Source organism: Amblyomma americanum, chromosome 5, assembly GCF_052857255.1.
Source record: "Amblyomma americanum isolate KBUSLIRL-KWMA chromosome 5, ASM5285725v1, whole genome shotgun sequence".
Taxonomy (NCBI): domain Eukaryota; kingdom Metazoa; phylum Arthropoda; class Arachnida; order Ixodida; family Ixodidae; genus Amblyomma; species Amblyomma americanum.
The window spans coordinates 8,764,266-8,784,439 of NC_135501.1; the positions used below are offsets into that span (position 1 = coordinate 8,764,266).

Here is a 20,174-nt window from a genome sequence, read left to right on the forward strand (position 1 = left end):
ATGAATCGAATGGCCTTGCGCTGGATCATTTCAAGCGCTTGAATGTTAGTTTTAGTAAATGGGTCCCAGACAATGCAAGCGTATTCTAACTTGGGTCTGATTAATGACGAATAGGCTAAAAATCTCAAGTCTGCAGGAGCATGCTTCAATTTGTGCTTGAGGACACAAAGTTTACGAAAACTTGATGCACATACGTTACCTATATGTTTGTTCCAGCTTAGATTATTAGTTATCATCACGCCAAGATATTTATATTCAGTTACCTCCGAAAGTGGAAATGATGGAAGAGCGTAAGGGTATAAAAGGCTGTTTTTTTTTTTTGGTTAATCTCATAAATACGGTTTTCTGAGCGTTAAGTTTCATGTCCCACTGGTTGCACCAATCCAGAATATTCTTTAGGTTTAAATTGAGTAATAGTTGGTCTTCGCGACAAGTAATTACATTAAACAAAACACAGTCATCTGCAAATAGCCGGATTTGAACGGGATGAGTAACTACTTTTACAATGTCATTCACATATATTAAAAATAACAGGGGACCGAGGACACTTCCTTGGGGAACACCAGAAGAGACAGGCAGGCTGTTTGAATAATGGTCGTCAATACTAACAAACTGCTGTCGGTTAGATAAGTAAGCTGAAACCCAGTTAACTATAAAGTTAGGAAGACCAACTTGTTTAAGCTTGTCAATTAATTTAGAATGGGAGACGAGGTCAAATGCTTTACTAAAATCCATAAAAATAATATCAGCCTGACCGGATTTATCAAGTACAGATGCAAAACTATGAACAACCGATGTTAGTTGAGTTACAGTAGAAAAGCCCTTCCTAAACCCTTGTTGAACGTTAGAAAGGATATTGTTATCGTCAAGAAAACCGATGATGTACTTGGCGATTATGTGTTCTAGTAATTTGCAACAGGTTGAAGTGAGAGAGATGGGACGATAATTTGATATCAGTGATGCGTCCCCTTTCTTTAGAACAGGAACAACACGTGCAGTTTTCCACTCTGAAGGAATCACAGCTGATGAAAGAGATGCGCAAAAAATAACAACCAGAAACTCGGAAAGCTTTTCGGCATACCGGCGCAAGAAAGCGTTTGGAATTTTATCAGGGCCTGGCGATGCTTTAGTTTTCAGGTTTAGCAGCAATTCAACAATGCCAGGTCTTGATATCGTAATAGAAGGCATAGTGGAGGGCGTTTCAAAAGAATAATGTTCACCACTTGCATTAGCAAAGACACTGTGGAAGTAGCGGTTAAATTGCGTAGCAATATCATTTTTATCTGTGAGAGGCTTGCCGTCGTGCATTATTCGGTCAATAGGTTTTTTCTTTTGACATAAGTGGTTCCAAAATTTTTCAGGTGAAGTTCGAATGAAATTAGGCAGTCTGTATTCAAAGTAATGTCGTTTAGCGGACCTCACAGCTGCATTAAGGGATATTTGAAAAGACTGAATAATGAAACGACTGGCGCCTCCACGCTTCAAACGTTTCACTTTTCTTTTCAATTGCAGGACTTCACGTGTGATCGAGGGAGAAGCTTTGCGAGACTTTATTATTTTATTAGGGACGAAGTTCTCAAGGCAGTGAGTGCACAGTGTTTTAAATTTATTCCATAGCTCATCAGCATTGCTGCCTCGGAAACTGCTGAGGCAAAAATCTAAATAATCCAACACGCTCTCATCTTTCGCACGCGAGAAGTCCTTTACATAGCACATTTTGGCCACAGGCTTTTTGCAAACAATATGGACAGGGAAGGAACAATATACCAAATCATGATCGGAAATTCCCTGCTCAATTGAAACATGGTAGTCACTAATAGATCGGCTTAAAAAGATAAGGTCAAGTAGAGAAGAAGTACAACCATGTACACGTGTTGGCTGCCTCACTACTTGCTGCAAGTCATGTCTCAACATAATATTAAATATGTGCTCTTCATGAGCAGCACGATCGGGATTGAGAAAGGGCTTGTCCCAGTTAATTGATGGAAGGTTTAAATCACCAATTAATAAGATTCTGTCATGATGAAAATCATTCATGAAATCAGACAGTTCACGTGGAAACTGCGGAGGGGAACTGGGAGCTCTGTAAACTGCAATTACTAGAAAGGACCGCCCAAAACAAGAAAGTTTTAACGCGAGGCTTTCATGCCTTTCAATTTGAGTTAGGAAAGAAGTGTCGATGCCATGTTTTACGAGTACGGCAACACCGCCTCCTCTGGTAGATCTGTCCCGACGGAACACCCGGTAAAGGGGAGGGAAAACATCTTCATCATCAATTCCTTCGTGCAGCCAAGTCTCTGTGATTACAACAATGTGTGGCTGATACCCTAGAATTATGGATTCAAGATGATCGCTTTTATTTACCACGCTGCGCGCATTTATGTTTAGAAGCCTGAGTTCCTTGATAAGCGGTGATGCGAGTCACTCTTTACTCTGCTCATTTCGTATCTTGATTCTGCAATTGTTGGCCTCATCCCACGCAAAAATCTGCCCGTCCATTTTTAGTTTATCATGCACCAGAATAGGCTTCTTGCCTTGATCCCTATCGATTTTTGTACTGTCCCATAAGAGTTTCCTTATTCTGAGCGTGTCACGCGAATAGTCATTTTGTACCGAATATTGGTTCCTTTCAGCTTGCGTACATTCCGCATTACTTCTTGTTTTTCATTAAAGTCCTGGAAGAACAATATGACGGGTCGCTTTTTTCCAGCTTTGCCAATACGGTGGATTCTGGCGACTGAGTTGCATGTCACACCAAGCTTCTCTTGAAAAACCTCAGAAATAACTTTCTCCCTAAGGACAGATTCTGTTTCATCGCTGGCTTCATCTACCCCAAACACAACTAAGTTGGAACGCCTACTTCTGTCCTCCAAGTCAATTTTTTCGCGTAGGAAGGTGACTGTTTTTTCCAGGTTTTCTACACGGGTTGATTGGTCTTTTAATAGATCGAGCTGTTGGGTGAATTCGCAGAACATTTTTTCCATCTTCGCGTTATGCGTCCTTAATGCTGCCATTTCGTCTGTCAATTTTTGCTGTCCCAGAATCAGTTGCTTCAACATCTCTTGCGCGCTCATACTGTCAGAGTCTGTCTCGGGGCCAGGATTCAGTTCGACGTCACCACACAACATCAACTCGCACATTAGATATACATCACATGCGATACGAATGCACTGCTGGGGGCAAGGCAGAACCAGGATACCACGACAATCACTTTTAAATGTACAATAATAGGTACCAACCTTTGTTAGACAGAGGAAGGGTGCGTAAGGCCACATGCCGCTGCCTGGTCTGCCGAGCCCACTGAAGTGAAATTCTTGCGGTCGGCTATTTAAAGGGATGTCCGGTGAGGTCACATGCTGATGCGGCGGCGCTGTAGGCGTGACGCACGTTGCCAGATTCATGACGTCATCAGGCTCTTGATGAAAGTTGTGCTGATAGTCCGCTCCGGCATGACCAAGCAGGAATACCTGGGTTAGACAGAGGAAGGGTGCGTAAGGCCACATGCCGCTGCCTGGTCTGCCGAGCCCACTGAAGCAGGTGCACATTTCAGCTTTTACACAGACGCCCATGTGCATTTCTGAAGGTTCTATTTTTTGGTTTTGTGGGGTTTAATGTCCCAGAGTGGCACAGGCTATGAAAGATGCTATTTCTGAAGGGATCTGCACCAGATGCACAGTCGTGCTATAGATAACAAGTATGATGAAGAGTGACACCGAACATTTATTCTAACATTGTTCATGCAAAATCACTGTATTGATACTACGTTGAACATGTTTTTTTTTCCATGTTCCCCCTCGTACTGCATCAAGGCTGCCCAATTAGGTGTTCAGCAAATAAGAGCAGAGATCTTGGTACTGTTTATTTTTTCATCTGCATTCTTTGAGTGTGTGAAAAGATGTAAAGGTATTGAAGGCTGCATTGTGTATGACTGACATTATTTACAAGCTATGATACTTTTATTTGTCTAGTGTGTACAACAGTAACGTCAGTGAATTTATGGCCGAAATAAAAAGCAGGCATTCACAAACATAACTGCTCAAGTTAAATGACTGTAAACTATGAAACCAGCTGTAACTTTGCAGTGGCGGGTTGTATTATAATCTGACATGCTTGTGATTGTGCAGATGCACTGGTTGTCAATTTTTTGTTTTACAGAATATGGCCCGAATTTTGAATATTTCCAAAGCTGTACGCGAGCAAACCGCATTCCAACGTTTCTCTTTACCATCATCACCTTGCACAATAATCTGTGCTCTCCGAGTGCGACTGATCCCACATGTCTCTTGCATAAAATTCTTCCATGTATGTACGCTTTGGTGCTTCGTTGCAAGCAGATTAAACCTTTCGGAACGGAGTCTGTTACAGATCTTGCGTTGTATTCAAACAGAATTCAGATCTTAACAGGCAGCGGTACAGAAGGCATGCGCTGCACTCTGTGCGAGTGTCGTCTCCCATCTGCCTCGTCTCCTCTATGGAACACCAACGAGATCTGACCGCCGGAGAAGACAGGAGGTGAAGATGGTGCACACTTTACTAAAGGGACTCCAGGTAACGCAAAAAGGCACGGGGAATGCATGTTTCTTAATACCCTGTACATCAAAACAAACCTTGCTGAACCTCGCCAACAAACCTCGTAATGAGCGGCACAAGATTCACCACCACCTGGAAGTATCTTCGTGCGCGCACCATCGCGAACATTTTGCGCATGAACTAGAAAGGAATTCAACACAGCACGTAAGCAAGCCGCAGCACTACTCCTCGTACAGCTTTTTGACGCGCACTACGAAGCGCGCGGCTATGCTGGGGGGAGTTGCGAGGTTGCCAGGTTAGTACGCTGCAATTGCCGTTAACTTGTTAAACTTGATCTAGGTCGCCTGAACCATGCAGGGAACCATGAGCGGAGTAACAAGATGGCTTCGCCCACGGTTATAAAAAAAGTGGAGAGGGTTTACATGAGAGTGCTGCCGCCGCTTTCCCTCTAGTGTTGGTAGTAGTAGCTCTATGGGTTCAAGCATGTGTTGGCCGCCCCTCGATGACTGTGGATTAGGTTGTAATCTTTGGCCCCCTGACTGTCACGTGGTGTTTTGGCATATATTGTGCTGGGTGTTCCTCGACAATAAAGAGTTGTTAGTCAGCGCTCGTCCTGTCATCAGTGTTTTTTCTTCTCGTGTCCCTGTATGTTTCCGCGCTGGTCTTTCGAATAGACAAGCGTCAGGCCGTGACGTCAAAGAGATGCGGCGGCGCTGGCGTCACCAGTGACTTGGCGTCACCAGTGACCGAGGCTTGGAGCAACGTGGCTGGGAGCTGCAGCGACTACGTCCGAAGCTAAGTGTTTTTGGTATTTACACTTGTATACATGCTGTCGGGCGGTAGTTTTAAACCGAGTTAAGGGTAGGGAGGCCAGCGGAGGTGTGTGAGAATAATTTTTAGCGGGTTTTTACGTTGCGCAGGGTCGAGGGCTATCGGCATAGGAATTTTGGCGGGCTTTCACAAGGCGTAGCCGGCCGGACGATGGGTCGGCAAGCTAGGAAAGTTAAGGAGGACGAGGACGGGGAGTTAGTACAGTGCCAGGAGTGCGACCGTTGGTGTTACTTAGATGAGACTGGGTTCGGGAGCTTAGCCGAGGCGGATGAGGCTAGCTTCGTGTGTAAGATGTGCAAGCGGTTTGGGGACGCCGTTCATGCGTTAAAAGGGGAATGGGAAGCTGGGTTTAATGCACTTAATGCGGACTGGCAGGTCGAACGAGAGGCACGGATTAAGCTGGAAGCTCAGGTCGCCGATTTGATTAAAAAGGAGGAGAATAATGCCGCCCTGTTGAAGCGAATGGTGGGCGAGATTAAAGAAGAGCGGGAAAAGCGGATCCAGCTAGAAAAACAGGTTGAAGCGCTCAGGTCGCGGCCGGCTGGGCACCCCAGTTCGGAGAAGTGTCAGGCGGGGGACGAGGCTCCTCAATCGTACAGTGCTGTAGTGCAGCGAGCATTGAGTGAGAAAAATGAGAACGCAATGAAAAAGGTTAAAGCGGGCATGGAAACTCGCGACAATAGCGTACAGCGGCAGGAGAGGCAGCTAGAGCGATCCGGAGGCCAACAGATGGAATTAGGAAGCGAACGTTTGGGGCGCAGGAGAGTTCTGGTGGTCGGGGACTCGAATGTAGCGAGGTTTGAGGGAGGCGTTCTGACGGCAGTGAAGGCAGACAGGCGGGTGCAGGTGGAGGCTCAGTCGGGAAAGTGCATGGTGGATGCAATGGCCAGAGCCCGGGAGGTGGTGGTGGGCAGCATGGATGGCGAACACCTTGTGGTCATCCATGCTGGTCTCAATGATGTACTGCAGGGGAGGAGCCAGAATCTTGAGACGCAGTTGGAGGTGGGGATGCGTAGGCTTAGAGAGGCCTCTGAGAGTGTGCATGTGACCATATGCACAATCCCAGAGGTCCAGAGACAGGCTCGCGAAACGGAAAGGAGGGTCGTGGAGACTAATCGGGTAATTAGGCTATTGAGTCGACGACTAAGATACGAGGTGATGGAGGTGAACAGGGAAGTGTACGAGGTTAGGCCCCACCCTTTTGCACAGGATGGCATCCACTACGGTGGTGCCACTGGCAAGAAGGTGGGTAGTAGGATAGGTCGCCAGGCAACAGCTTTTTTGGGGGGACCCAGAGCTCTGAAGGAACCAGTGTAGAGAAGGAAGAATTAAGATCAAACGGACAATGGAACCATAGGGGAAGAAAGAGACGCAAGCGCCAGGGCCAAGTTAATTCAGATATAGGTTTCATTAACATGCAAGGTGGCAGGAATAGACTGAAATGGGAGGAAATAGAAGAACAGTTAAGACAGGAAGAATTAATGGTATATGGTTTAGCGGAAACACATCTTAGAGACATGGAGCAACCACCCTGTAACCCAGACTACGCATGGGAATATTGCAATAGAACAGAGGGCAGCAGAAAGGGAGGTGGAATTGGGGCATTCATTCATAAAAGTATGAATTTTCAAAGGGTTAGACTGGGATGCAGGGAACATTTATGGCTAAAAGGAACAGTGGCAGGCAAGCTAACACTCCTTGGCTTTGTATACCTGTGGACAGGGGTCAATGCCAAAGAGGAAAACAGGAAAATGTTAGAATGTATTGCAAGCGACATTGATGAGCTAGGAGGACAGGGCGAGATAATTATATTAGGTGACATGAATGCACACATAGAAGACCTGGATGGGTACACGGATTCGACAGGAAGCATGCTGCAGGACATGTGTGACAGGCATGATTTAGTTGTCTGCAACAGCACCGAGAAGTGTGAAGGGCTCATAACATGGGAGGCGGGGAGTCTGCACTCGACGATAGATTATGCACTAATGTCACAGAGGATGTATAACAGATTAGGGGTAATGAGCATAGATGAAGATGGTTCCAGAAGTCTAGGTAGTGACCACAAGCGTATCAAGTTGAGCTTCAGAGGAAAAAGCAATGTAGGACTGAAGCAAGATGAACAATCAGGGGGAAATTTTTACTCAGAAAAGCAATTGGAAGTAGCAGCCAAAAGAATCGAGAAAGTAATTTTTGAGGATAGTGAAACAGAATGGACTTATACCAAATTAACTCGATTACTGGAGCTAGAGCTAGCTAAGGTGCGAGTAAAGTTAAAAGGGAAAAGATGCAAACCCAAGAGTTGGTGGGATGAGGAGGTCAAGAGGGCAATAGAAAAGCGCAAGGAAGCATCCAGAGAACACAGATATTCCAAGAAGAGGGGGGAACCAAAACCCGAAGTAGACAGAAAATGGGATACCTTCATAAAGTGTAGAAGGGACGCATCCTATTTGATTAATGAGAAAATTAGAAGAAAGGGTGCCCAATGGATGTCAAAAGTAAATAAAAAGGATAGAAAAGCAGCCCAAAAATTCTGGAAACATCTAAATGCAATGAGTAATAAAACTAGGCTAGAACAAAGGTTTATTGTTACAGATGAGGGTATTCGACTAGAAGGGGATGAAGCAATAAAACACATAGGAACAAGGATGACGGAAAAATTTTCAGCAAAGCACGTGGTACATAGTTTATCGAAGGAGGATAGACCGGTTACAGCAATAGCTTCACTTGAGCAAGGAGAGTGGGAAAGGGCAGAGAAGAAGGTTCCTAGTGGCACATCAACAGGACCAGATGGTATCCCGATTATGTTGATAAAGAAGTTAGGACCAAAATCCAAGCAAACATTAATACAGGTAGTGAACAAAATGATAGTGGATGAGAAAGTCCCCGATGAATGGCGATTAAGTAGAATGAACATGATATATAAGGGAAAGGGGGACAAAGCAGACGTAAGTAACTATCGCCCCATAACAGTGACGTCTGTGGTTTACAGGGTGGTGATGCAAATTATAAAGGATAGACTGCAGGCTTGGGTGGAGAACGAGGGGGTGCTAGGGGAACTACAGAATGGGTTCCGGAAACAAAGGAGGTTGGAGGACAATCTATTTTCATTGACACAGTGTATAGAAATTGCGGAAAAGGAACATAGACCCTTATTGCTAGCATTTCTGGATATTAGGGGAGCCTATGACAACGTTACTCAGGAGCATTTGTGGGACGTATTGGGCACATTGGATGTAGAAAATGGAGTAATTAATCTTTTAAAAGATATATATAGAGGTAACAGAGTGCTCATAAAATGGGGAAAAAATGTATCAGGGCCTGTAGAGATACAGCGGGGGCTTAGACAAGGATGTCCTCTGTCCCCTTTGTTGTTCATGTTGTACCTGCAAGGTTTGGAAGCCAAGCTAGAGGGGAGTGGACTAGGCTTCAACCTATCTTTTTTCAAGCAAGGGGAATTGATTAAACAGACATTACCGGGACTAATACACGCGGACGATATAGTGATAATGGCTGACAACAAGGAAGACCTGCAGAAGTTGTTAGACATATGCAGTACAGAGGGAGATAGATTAGGCTTCAAGTATAGTAAGGAAAAATCTGCAGTCATGATATTTAATGAAGTGGGCGGCGAGCATAGAATACAGGAGTTCGTGCTAAAAGTAGTGAATGAGTACAAGTATCTTGGGGTGTGGATAAATAACAGTGTTGAGTATCTGACAGAGCATGAAAAATATGTAATGAATAAAGCTAGTAGGAATGCAGCTGTCATGAAAAATAGGGCACTGTGGAATTACAATAGGTATGAGGTGGTAAGAGGGATCTGGAAAGGGGTGATGGTCCCTAGCCTGACCTTCGGGAATGCGGTCCTGTGTATGAGGCCAGATGTTCAAGCAAGGCTGGAAATTAGGCAACGGGGAGTAGGGAGGTTAGCTTTAGGAGCACATGGCAATACACCAAATCAGGGGGTACAGGGGGATATGGGATGGGCGTCTTTCGAGAGCAGAGAGGCTAGCAGTAAGATAGCATTTGAGGAACGATTGAGAAGGATGGAGGAAAAGCGGTGGGCTAGGAAAGTTTTCAGATACCTGTATATAAAGAATGTTGACACGAAATGGAGAAAGCGAACTAGAAAATTGACAAGCAAATATCTGAACAGCAGTAAGGGGGCAAATCAGCATTTATCGGTTAAGAAAAAGGTTAAAGGAACAGAGAGAGCGTTGTGGAAAACAGGGATGCTGACGAAATCGGCACTGGAAACATACCGGACCTTTAAACAGGAAATTGTCAAAGAAAATATCTATGATAATTGTAGGGGAAGTTCTTTGCTGTTTGAGGCCAGGACTGGAGTTTTGTGGACTAAGATGTATAGAGTCAGGTACCAGGAGATAGAAAAAGAGGAAAAAGAGGGATTGGAAAATTGTATCAGTGATCCTTCGGTGGTATTATCAAGGAAAGACATAGCTTTCTTAGGTTCAAGGAGCGGGCGATAGTGTGAAACTTGCTCACTGATTGGTGGTTTATATTGTTTTTTATCTCTTCCTTTGACACATCATGACTTTGACAAGGTAATAATTGTTGTAGGTTATACCTGTACCTTATGTGATCGTCAGCGCCAAATAAACTTCTTTCAGTGGAAGTTTAGCGCTCGTGTTGTGTCCCCTCAATTGTGTGCGCTATGGATCCTCATGTTGACTACCCACTAGCCCGAACCCTCACCCTACTAAACTTGCATCGTCTGCTCTGCGGATGCATAGAGCGTATCACACAGCTGTCGCTTAATTTCTTGCACAGTAAGTTCATCATCGGAAGAATGCTCGACGACGGGTTCCTCGTGCGAAATACAAAGCATCCATGTTTCTGTCGTGACTAGGGGAACAGCGTTCTGCGCCGCTTTGAAACCGGCATTCCGCGGCATATGGGGTGCGACTTTCGATGGCTGTTCCTCGGCTCTCGGCCAGCGCCCTGACGGACCGCTTCGAGGCGCCGCCGTATTAATACACAGACGTGAAAGACGATACTGTAAGCGTAGGGAGCTTCGCACTAACATACACAGATTTTTCACGTGAGTTGTCGAGTGCCGATACCAACTCAACGAACGCGGCTTACCTAAACGCGAAGTAGCGTTCGGCAGACTAAATTACGCACATTCAGACGTGTGAGCAGTTTTTATCTTCGTAGAAGGGAAGGTTGCCGCTGTCCGTCTCGTGGGTGCACCGCCATAACGCTGACATCGTCCAGGCGGACGAACTTCACAAACTTGCGAGGCTGCGCTGCAACCGCTCGCGGCATTTACAGTCACAAAATGGCGTTGTGTGCTGTGGGATACACTGGTATCCCCTCCTCGTCCCCCGCGCCAGCGGCGGCCGTGACTTACACGGGCGCGCTGGCCACCAGGAATGTGGAGAGAAGGCACCCCCGCGACTCTGCTCATTTCCGCCCCAGCACTGACGTGACGTCACGGCAGCGCGCCGCCTTCTGCGGAGAGGGTAGCACGCCTAAGCTTGACGGTAACGATTTGCTGCCAGGGAGGGAATGACCGAGGGGATAAAAAGGGGTGATCGCGCGGCGGGAAGGCTCTCTCTCGCCGCCGGACCTGACCTAACTACCCCACGGACCCCTTCCGCTGCCCGCCGGCCCCCGAACACCAACGCCGGTCGACGTCAACGACTTGGTGAGCTACTGAACATCTATTTTACGGATAGAACATTCTTCCGCAGTGTGCTTTACCTCGCGTTAGGATAATAAACTATTTCCTAGCGTGCCCTGCCGTTGCCTATTTCGTCCGGACCTGCCGTGGCTGCGACCCTGCGCCACGGGTTGGGGAAACGTGTTGCGTGCTTAAGTAACGCCTGCGTGTAGCTTGCACGGAAGCTCGCCTTCCCGGCCGGCTGGACGCAGAGTGACCCCATATCTTGTCGCCCAACGTGGGGCGAACTAGGCAATCGAGCAGTGACCTTTGTTGGAGCGAACGACTACCGTCGCCCTAACAAAGGATGGCAGCCGACAGGAGTGACTTGCAGTCTTTGTTTATGCTGTCAGAGCCAGCGGCACATAACCAGGGCTCCCTACTTGACGCGCCGTTGGAAGGGGTTGAATTTGTGAATCTTGGGCGTTCCACGCGGAATAGCCGAGTAACATCCCCTGACGCGTTGGTAGGACTTAGGCCTGGCATGGGGGGCTCCACATCGGGCGCCTCGCCGCTCCGCGGCGCGAACAATGAGGCGCCTAGGCCTCATCATTCGACGCCATCAGCGGCTGCGCCCAACTCCGGGGGTGTTAGTCCGCAATCATCCGAGGTGCTCTTGCAGAACGCAATGCAGGTTATGCAGAGTCTAGCGGGTATTTTGCAAAACAATTTGCAAGCCCCGGCCCAGTCACCACGTGTTAGGATAGACTTGCCTACCTACACGGGGTACCACGACATTGCGGGAGCAAATGAGTACCTCGACCGTCTGCTGCATTATCAGCAAGTGACAGGAATCGCAGACGCCGAAATGCTCGCGCGTGTTGTGCCTGTTTCTTTGACGGAGCAAGCGGCCCGCTGGTACCGACTATCCGGCAACCGAGCGAGGACAATGGAGGAGTTTTGCGCAAGCTTCCGCGACGAATTCCTTCCCGCAAACTATGAGTGGCGTTTGAGGAGAGAGTTGGAGCTCCGAACCCAGCACCCCGACGAGTCTCTGTTAGAGTACGTCCGAGCGATGGACGAACTTTATCGCCTCGCTGACCCTCGCGCCACGAACACGGAGAAAGTTGAGCGTGTCACGAGACAAGCGCACCCGACTTTCACGGCTTACCTGAGAGGAGTCAGGTTCAGAGATTTGGATGAGCTGGCAGCTGAGGCGAAGCGCATTCAGGGAGACATCCTCTCTGCGCGAGCGTATCGGCCGCCCCCACCCGCATCGCTGTCACTTGAGCCGCGCTGCGCGTGGAATGGCAGCTCAGCGCGCAGTCCATCTAGAACTGAAGCGTCAGCACAGTTTGCTGACGAGCGTGTCCCAAAGGGTTGGGAGTTGTCCGACCGCGCTTTGGACCCATTCAGCTACGCGTTGCGAACAGCACACGCTGCCGCAGAGCGGAATGAACCGAGGCGAGATCGCGAGGCCGACACGCGGCCCCCACCATCCGCGCCGCGAGTTCGAGATGACCGACCGGAACGGGGCGACCAGCGCTTAGCCCGTCGGGGCCCGGGCAACCGTTGCTACCGGTGCGACCAGCCGGGACACTTCGCCCGCGAGTGTGGCCGCCCTCCCGCCCGTGACCAAATACGGTCGGGAAACGGCCAAAGCCGCCGGTGATCGACCTTCGATTCCGCGCGGCGTACACAGAAAACCCCGGTTTGCTAGCGCCTTTGGCATGTCGCGTAGGAAATTCTGTTGACCTGTCAGCGCCGTTCATTGAGCTAACAATAGCTCGAAAGAAATTCACCGCGTTACTAGATACAGGAGCAAGCGCTTCTTTGTTCGGTGACGAGGTGTTAAACCATCTCCGCGAGAACAAAATCCGGCTGAGAGAGTGCGATACCACTTTTCGCCTTGCGAGCGGCACAGCGCAATCAAGCGGTGCAGCTAGGATAGTGGTTCGCTGGGAAAGACGCGTGCGGCGACAACGCCTCGTTCATCTTCCCTGTTTATCCGTTCCTGTAATTCTTGGACGAGACTTCCTAGCCAAGACAGGTATTGTGATAGACATCAGCAGCGGAGGCTACAGGGAGCGCACGTCAGGCGCCTTGAAGCCTTTCGCGAAAGCGCCCGCGGCGTCGCACACCATTCAGACTCCGAACGCGGCGCGAGCGGGGGGAGACCGTGACAAATCCACCGCGCCAGCCCGAGATCCAGGAGGCGAGCGGACCATCGCCGCTGAGGGAGAGGGCAGAGAGAAGGTTGCCGCGGTAGAAAGCTGCTCTGCCGCGCAGGGAAGGTCAGCGCACCCCTTGTTGTCGGAAGTGAACAGCGTGACGGAGAGGGAGAAGGCACGTTTGTCATCGCTCCTCTACGAGTACAACGCGACATTCACTGACCGCCCGGGCCTCACTACCCTAGTCAGGCACCGAATAGACACGGGTGACGCACTGCCTTGGAAGTGCAATCCTAGACCAATTAGCTTGGCCAAGAGAAAAGCACTGGACAGCGCCTTAGACGAACTTATCGACACTGGCGTTGTTGAGAGGTCTAACAGCCCTTGGGGCTTCCCGGTAGTCTTGGTTCCAAAGAAAGACGATACATATCGACTTTGCGTGGACTACCGCAAGCTGAATGAGGTTACGAGGAAAGACGCCTACCCTCTACCCACCATTTCTTCCCTAGTGTCCAACCTAGGTGGGGCGAAGTACTTCACAACGCTCGACGCTAGCCGCGGATACTTTCAGGTTGAAATGAATGAGCGGGACAAGGAGAAAACTGCTTTCACTTGTCACAGAGGCCTTTTCCAGTTCAAGAGAATGTCTTTTGGTTTGGTAGGAGCACCCGCTACTTATCAGCGCCTAATGGACCGTGTTCTGGGAGATGCGAAGTGGCAACATGCGCTCGCGTACCTAGACGACATCGTGGTGTACTCGAAAACGTTCGAGGAACACCTGCGCCACTTGAGGGACGTCCTAGAGAGGCTGAGGTCCGCGGGAATCACTTTGAACCCGAAGAAGGCACAGATCGCCGCGACCCGAATAACACTGTTGGGGTTCACGATCGACAGAGGCCGCATTCTGCCGTGCGACGATAAGCTTGAGGCTTTGCTTAAGTTTCCGTCGCCCACAGATATAGCCGGACTCAGGCGCTTCCTGGGAATGGCGAACTTTTATCGCCAGTTCATCCCAGAGTGCGCAGCGCTGCAGGCGCCTTTGACAAAGCTTTTGAAGAAAGGCGAGCGCTGGAGTTGGGGTCACGAGCAAGAGTATGCACTGCGCAACCTCACCAAAGTGCTCGCTGACACGGCTGAGTTGCACCTACCCGACCTAAACAGGGAGTTTGTGATTCAAACCGACGCAAGCGACCTGGGCTTAGGAGCAGTGTTGCTTCAGGAGCATGAAGGCTTTCTCCGTCCGGTAGCTTTCGCGAGCCGTTCGTTGACGCCGGCAGAGAGAAACTACTCGGTGACAGAGAAGGAATGTCTCGCGATAGTTTTTGCTCTGCGTAAGTTCGACTACTACGTCGATGGGGTGACATTTGTGATCGAGACGGATCACATGGCGCTCACCTGGCTGAGACGACTCAGCGAGCCGAGCGGCCGCCTAGCGCGTTGGTCCCTGTTGCTGCAGCGGTACGACTTCACCGTGCGCTACCGCAAAGGGAAAAACAACGCTGTGGCTGACGCACTCTCGCGAGCGCCTGTCCAGTGCGAGGAAGGTCACGCGACCGACCGCCCGACAGCCGGGGAGAGCGAGGGACTGACCCGAGCCGTAGCCCATGCAAGGAACGCGGACCAACCGTTGATCCAGGGCGAGAGCGTGAACCACGTGGACTACGCGAGTTCCGTGGGGGTCGTGTTCAGCAGAAAGGAGCTGCTCGAAGCTCAGCAGAAGGATCCGTTTTGTCGAAAGGTGTTCGACGGGCTCCGGGAGCCGGGCGGCAGGGCCGCCGCGCACAAGGAGACAGCTGGTTTTGCTGTCGGTGCGGAGCGCTGGGAAACAGCTGGTAGTGCTGTGAGCGCGATGGATTCGTATCTGCTGGATTCCGACGGCGTCCTGCTGAGGTATATCACCTCCGAGAACGACACAAACGAGGCGTTCAAGGTGGTGATACCGCGAGTATTGAGAGCAGCACTGTTACGCTACTTTCACGACTCGTGCATCGCTGGGCATGCAAGCGGCCCCAAGACTTACACTAAGTTGTGTCGCTTTGCTACCTGGCTTGGCATGAAAAGGGACGTAATACGCTACGCCCGCTCGTGCCACGTGTGCCAAAGTGTGAAGCCCCGAGGCGGACGACCACCCGGCCTCATGCACCCGATTAACAGCCAGACTCCCTGGCAAATCACGGCGTGCGACATCATGGGACCGTATCCTATGACACCGAGTAGGAACAAGTTCTTGCTGGTGGCCACGGATCACTTCAGCAAGTGGGTTGAACTTTTCCCCCTTAGAAAGCTGACGGCACGAGTGATCATGGAGAAGCTGATGGACGTATTCACCAGGTTCGGTTTCCCAGAGCAGCTGATAACGGACAACGCGTCCTACTTCACTGCGAAGGTGTTCGTTGATTCGTGCGCTGCACTCGGCATTAAGCACAAGAAAACGACCACCTATCATGCTCAGTCGAACCCCACGGAACGAGTCAATCGCAACGTTAAGCACTTGCTTGTCGCGTACTCTGAGAGGCACAAAGATTGGGACTCCTATCTGCCGGAGATCGCGTTTGCTTTGCGTTCGACCGTTAACCGCTCGACTGGGTATGCGCCGTGTTCTCTCAATCTGGGTAGAGAGCTGCTAAATCCGATGGACCGGATTCTATCGGACAGCAGGAAGACGCCAGTCGCTTCGTCAGCACGAGCTGAGTACGCGACGCAGCTGCGCGCTAAGATGACGGAGGCCTTACGCAAGGCTCGCCGCAACCTGAGCACCGCTAGGGCGCAGCAGAAAGCACAGTACGACCGCTCGCACCGGGATGTTCACTACGAAGTGGGCGATCTGGTGCTTCGACGCCAGCACGTTCTCAGCGACGCTAGCAAACAGTTTGCGGCCTCGTTGGCGCCGAAATGGATCGGGCCGTTCCGCGTGCGAGAGAAACTTTCCTCGCTCGTTTACAGGCTCGAGGACTTGCGATCGAAACCGACAGGCGGACCGGTGCACGTATGCGACCTGAAACGTTACGTGCAGCGAGATGAGTGGGTAGAGGACACAGCCCGACCCGCGCCGCAGTCGGATAACGAGATCTGCGATCAGCCGGCGAACCCCGCGTCCCGCTATAACTTGCGCCCTAGGCAGAAACAGAATCTGCCTGCGCAGCCTAGAGCGAGGGCGCGAGCCGGCAGGCAGTCTCGTTAGATGCATGAACGTACGGGCCGCTCATGCCGATCAGTGTCACGCAAGACTGACTTGCATTAACCCTCATGACTCTCGTGAGGGTCGAACAGCCACGCAGCACGCGCTGCGGGAGCTGGCTACATCTGTGTTGACCTTTTCCAGCGCAGATGGAAAAGAAGCAGGGCACATCGGAACGACACCGTTCCACTACCAGCCACCATCCAGCTTCGGCAACGCGCCGCGCCCAAGGCTCGACGCTACGCCCCGCCCGCGACCTGCAGTTGCCACCCTGGCCACCCCGGCTACCTGCCACAACGCATCGGAGCTGCCCACCCGCCGACTGTGCGCCACCGCCTGCGGGGCCCCATTACCACCGCAACCCTGGGTCCTCGCCTGCTGACCAGGTATGCCAGGGCAGCCCAACCGCGGCCTCAACCATAAAGCGCCGCAGCCCTGGCCCCTGAAGCCACCTGACCCAGTACCTCAGGGGCGCAGCCATGGACCTGGCCTCCAAGCCATCCCAGCCGGCGCCAAGGAGGCGGTCGACCGAATTCGCCGGAACGGCGCAGCCGCGCGCACTCGGAAGACCGTGAGAGGGAGCAAGATTCCAAGCGTCATCGTGCGGGAGGCCAAGCCCTCGGAGCGAAGCAGCTGATCGGCGGGGGCGTGGCGCGGCCGTCAACCGATGCACCGGCGGGAGCTGAAGAACTTCGATCCCAGGATGGCGGAGATCAAGCAATGTTGCCCCTGTTTCTGTGTTCGGGAGGCTTCTTAAGGAGGGGAGGATGTGGGATACACTGGTATCCCCTCCTCGTCCCCCGCGCCAGCGGCGGCCGTGACTTACACGGGCGCGCTGGCCACCAGGAATGTGGAGAGAAGGCACCCCCGCGACTCTGCTCATTTCCGCCCCAGCACTGACGTGACGTCACGGCAGCGCGCCGCCTTCTGCGGAGAGGGTAGCACGCCTAAGCTTGACGGTAACGATTTGCTGCCAGGGAGGGAATGACCGAGGGGATAAAAAGGGGTGATCGCGCGGCGGGAAGGCTCTCTCTCGCCGCCGGACCTGACCTAACTACCCCACGGACCCCTTCCGCTGCCCGCCGGCCCCCGAACACCAACGCCGGTCGACGTCAACGACTTGGTGAGCTACTGAACATCTATTTTACGGATAGAACATTCTTCCACAGTGTGCTTTACCTCGCGTTAGGATAATAAACTATTTCCTAGCGTGCCCTGCCGTTGCCTATTTCGTCCGGACCTGCCGTGGCTGCGACCCTGCGCCACGGGTTGGGGAAACGTGTTGCGTGCTTAAGTAACGCCTGCGTGTAGCTTGCACGGAAGCTCGCCTTCCCGGCCGGCTGGACGCAGAGTGACCCCATAGTGCTTGAAACGCGCGCCTCCATATTTCGTCTGTTAAAGAAAGCGGTGTAGAGTAGTTATCGCGCTACACTACGCATAAAAGAAATACGTTCGTGTAGGTGGGCGGAGCTACACTTTTTGTACACTGGTGAAAAAAATGGACCCATGCGCTACACTGGCTAAACTAGTGTAGCTAGTGCAGGTAAAAAAAATGGCCCTACTAGTTGTTAACACTGGGTACAGTGTTCTAGAAGATGGCCGACCGGGCTCCTTCAGATGAAAAACCCATGATGAAAAAACAGCGCAAGGAACGAGACGAAAACACGAAGGAAGAAGACACAGACACGGGCGCTGTCTTCCTTCGTGTTTTCGTCTCGTTCCTTGCGCTGTTTTTTCATCATAGATTACCAACTAGCGCGGCATCTTGCACTCCTTCAGATGGCCAGTCACAGCCGGGCGGCTCCTTCTCGTGCGGGGTGAGTCCAGCCGTCGTCTCGGAACAGTCCTCGGACAACCTTCTGCCTTCTGGTACGCCTTTGGACCCCGACCCTGCCTATCACTCTGGGGGTGCCCTCTCGCTGAAGTCGCCGGTGGTTCTGGAGCCGCCGAAAGCCACCCGCTTAGGGTTGGGCACGGACGCCGACGCCATGAAAGTTCATGAGGAGATTGTCACGGCGATTTTGGACAAGGAGAACAAGATAGGTCCTGCAGCCCAGGGTGTTCTTCTGCCTCTCGTCTGTGACTTATACCGCCAAACAGCACATTTCTTTGCTTGTGCGGTTGCCGAGACGAACTATTCACGGACGCTCCGGACCTCTTTGGACGCGCGAGAGCGCTAACTGCAAATCCCCAGAACACAGCTCACAGAGATGACTGCCAAATTCACTGTGTCTGAGGCGGAACTTCGTCATGTGAGGCAGGAGGCACTGGTCCCTCGGACTTTTGCTGACGCTCTGCGTGGTGCTCCGGCTGTTCTACAGGGTGATGCCGCGAATGCAGCCTTGGATGTGCCCTCTGGTCCTCCAGGGCCTTCTGCTGTGGGAAGCTCCAGACCGGATCAGCTGCCGCACAAGTTGTTACTAACGTCTGTCGTGGCCTCGGCGGACGTCGGCCGTGAGGTGGCGGCGCTGATTAAGGCAAAAATCGACCTCGAGGTCGAGGGAATCGGAACTGTTTCCCTCCAACCCCCTCGTCGTGCCCTCATGGTTGCCTCCAAGGACCCTGCGGACCTGGACCGTCTCAAGGCCGCTATAACCTGGATCGAGGCTACTCGTACTTCGATCAATGTCCGTGTCCCCCAGCAGAGGAACCCGCACATTCGCCTTGCCGGGGTCGACCCCGACGTGCGACCGCAGGACCTCGTCATGACACTTAACCGCCGGAACCCCAATCTCCATCTGGACCCATCCTCCTACAAGGTTAGGTTATCTTTTGCCCAAAAATCTGGACAATTTGTGCATATACTCGAGGTTGACTCCCCAGCCTTCGCTCGTCTATGTGCGGCACGTCGCGTAGCTATTGGATGGACATCTGTCGAGGCCCGCGAAGATTTGCATGTCCCACTCTGCACTTACTGTGCTCAATATGGCCACGCTTTGAAGGCATGTAAGTTGCAAAATGATCCTTCGAAGGCTTGTTGCGCCCGCTGTGCGGGTTCGCACGCTTTGGCGGCTTGCCCGGTCAGTGTCCAGGACCTCAGAAGCAAGTGTGCACCTTGCGCGGCTGCTGGTCGCCCGTCCAGTCATCCTGCGGGGCATGTCTTGCTCACTTTTGCGTGAACGTGCGGATAGGATTCGCGCCCGCACTCATTATGGGCCTTAGTCCTCGTGTTACCCCGCGTCCCTTGCCCGATCACATTTTGTTTCTCCAAGTTAATTTAGATCACACCCGTTGCGCGTCTTCCCCGATGGTTAAATTTATCCAGGACAACAATATTACAATAACGGCTGTGAGCGACCCATACATCTCCACCAATAATGAATTTGTAGGACTTCCCTCTACTTTTCACAAAATTTGCGCACCTCAAGACCCTAGGTGTGTCATATTACTCCACAATCCTACTTTTGATATCTTCCCAACTTTTATTTCTCGTGAAGTTGCTGCTATGTTATGTTCCACACCAACAGAGTATTTTCTTTTTATTGCAGTTTACATTCCGCCTCGTGCCGATATTGAAGCGGCTCTTGCTTTGCTTACTACTTCTATACAAACTTTGCTTATTACTTCTATACAAGCATTGCTGGTCCGGGCTCCCTCTTTTTCATTTATGTTTCTTTTTATTTTTTTTCTGAGAGGACCAATAAAAGGGTAAAAGGGCTATCCTTCCACTGTTGGACATTTCATGGCTGATGGAACGGGAGCGAGTTGACGGGCTAGTTGGTATTGCATGGTGTAGGAACAGCGCTAAGAACAGGACAGAAGTCAAACATGGAAGCACAGGGACGGGCGCTGACTATCAACTGGGCGCTAAGAACAGGACAGAAGTCAAACATGG

At 51.1% G+C, this 20,174-nt stretch overlaps 1 long non-coding RNA gene across 3 annotated transcripts in view; it reads right to left on the reverse strand.

The window, feature by feature from the left end:
- LOC144132273 (uncharacterized) overlaps window positions 1–20,174 on the reverse strand; it is a 68,642-nt gene that overhangs the window by 29,892 nt on the left and 18,576 nt on the right. For all 3 annotated transcript variants that reach the window (XR_013314744.1, XR_013314746.1, XR_013314745.1), the window contains exon 2: window positions 3,240–3,467. This is a non-coding gene — a long non-coding RNA (uncharacterized LOC144132273). The remainder of the gene's footprint in view (window positions 1–3,239; window positions 3,468–20,174) is intronic.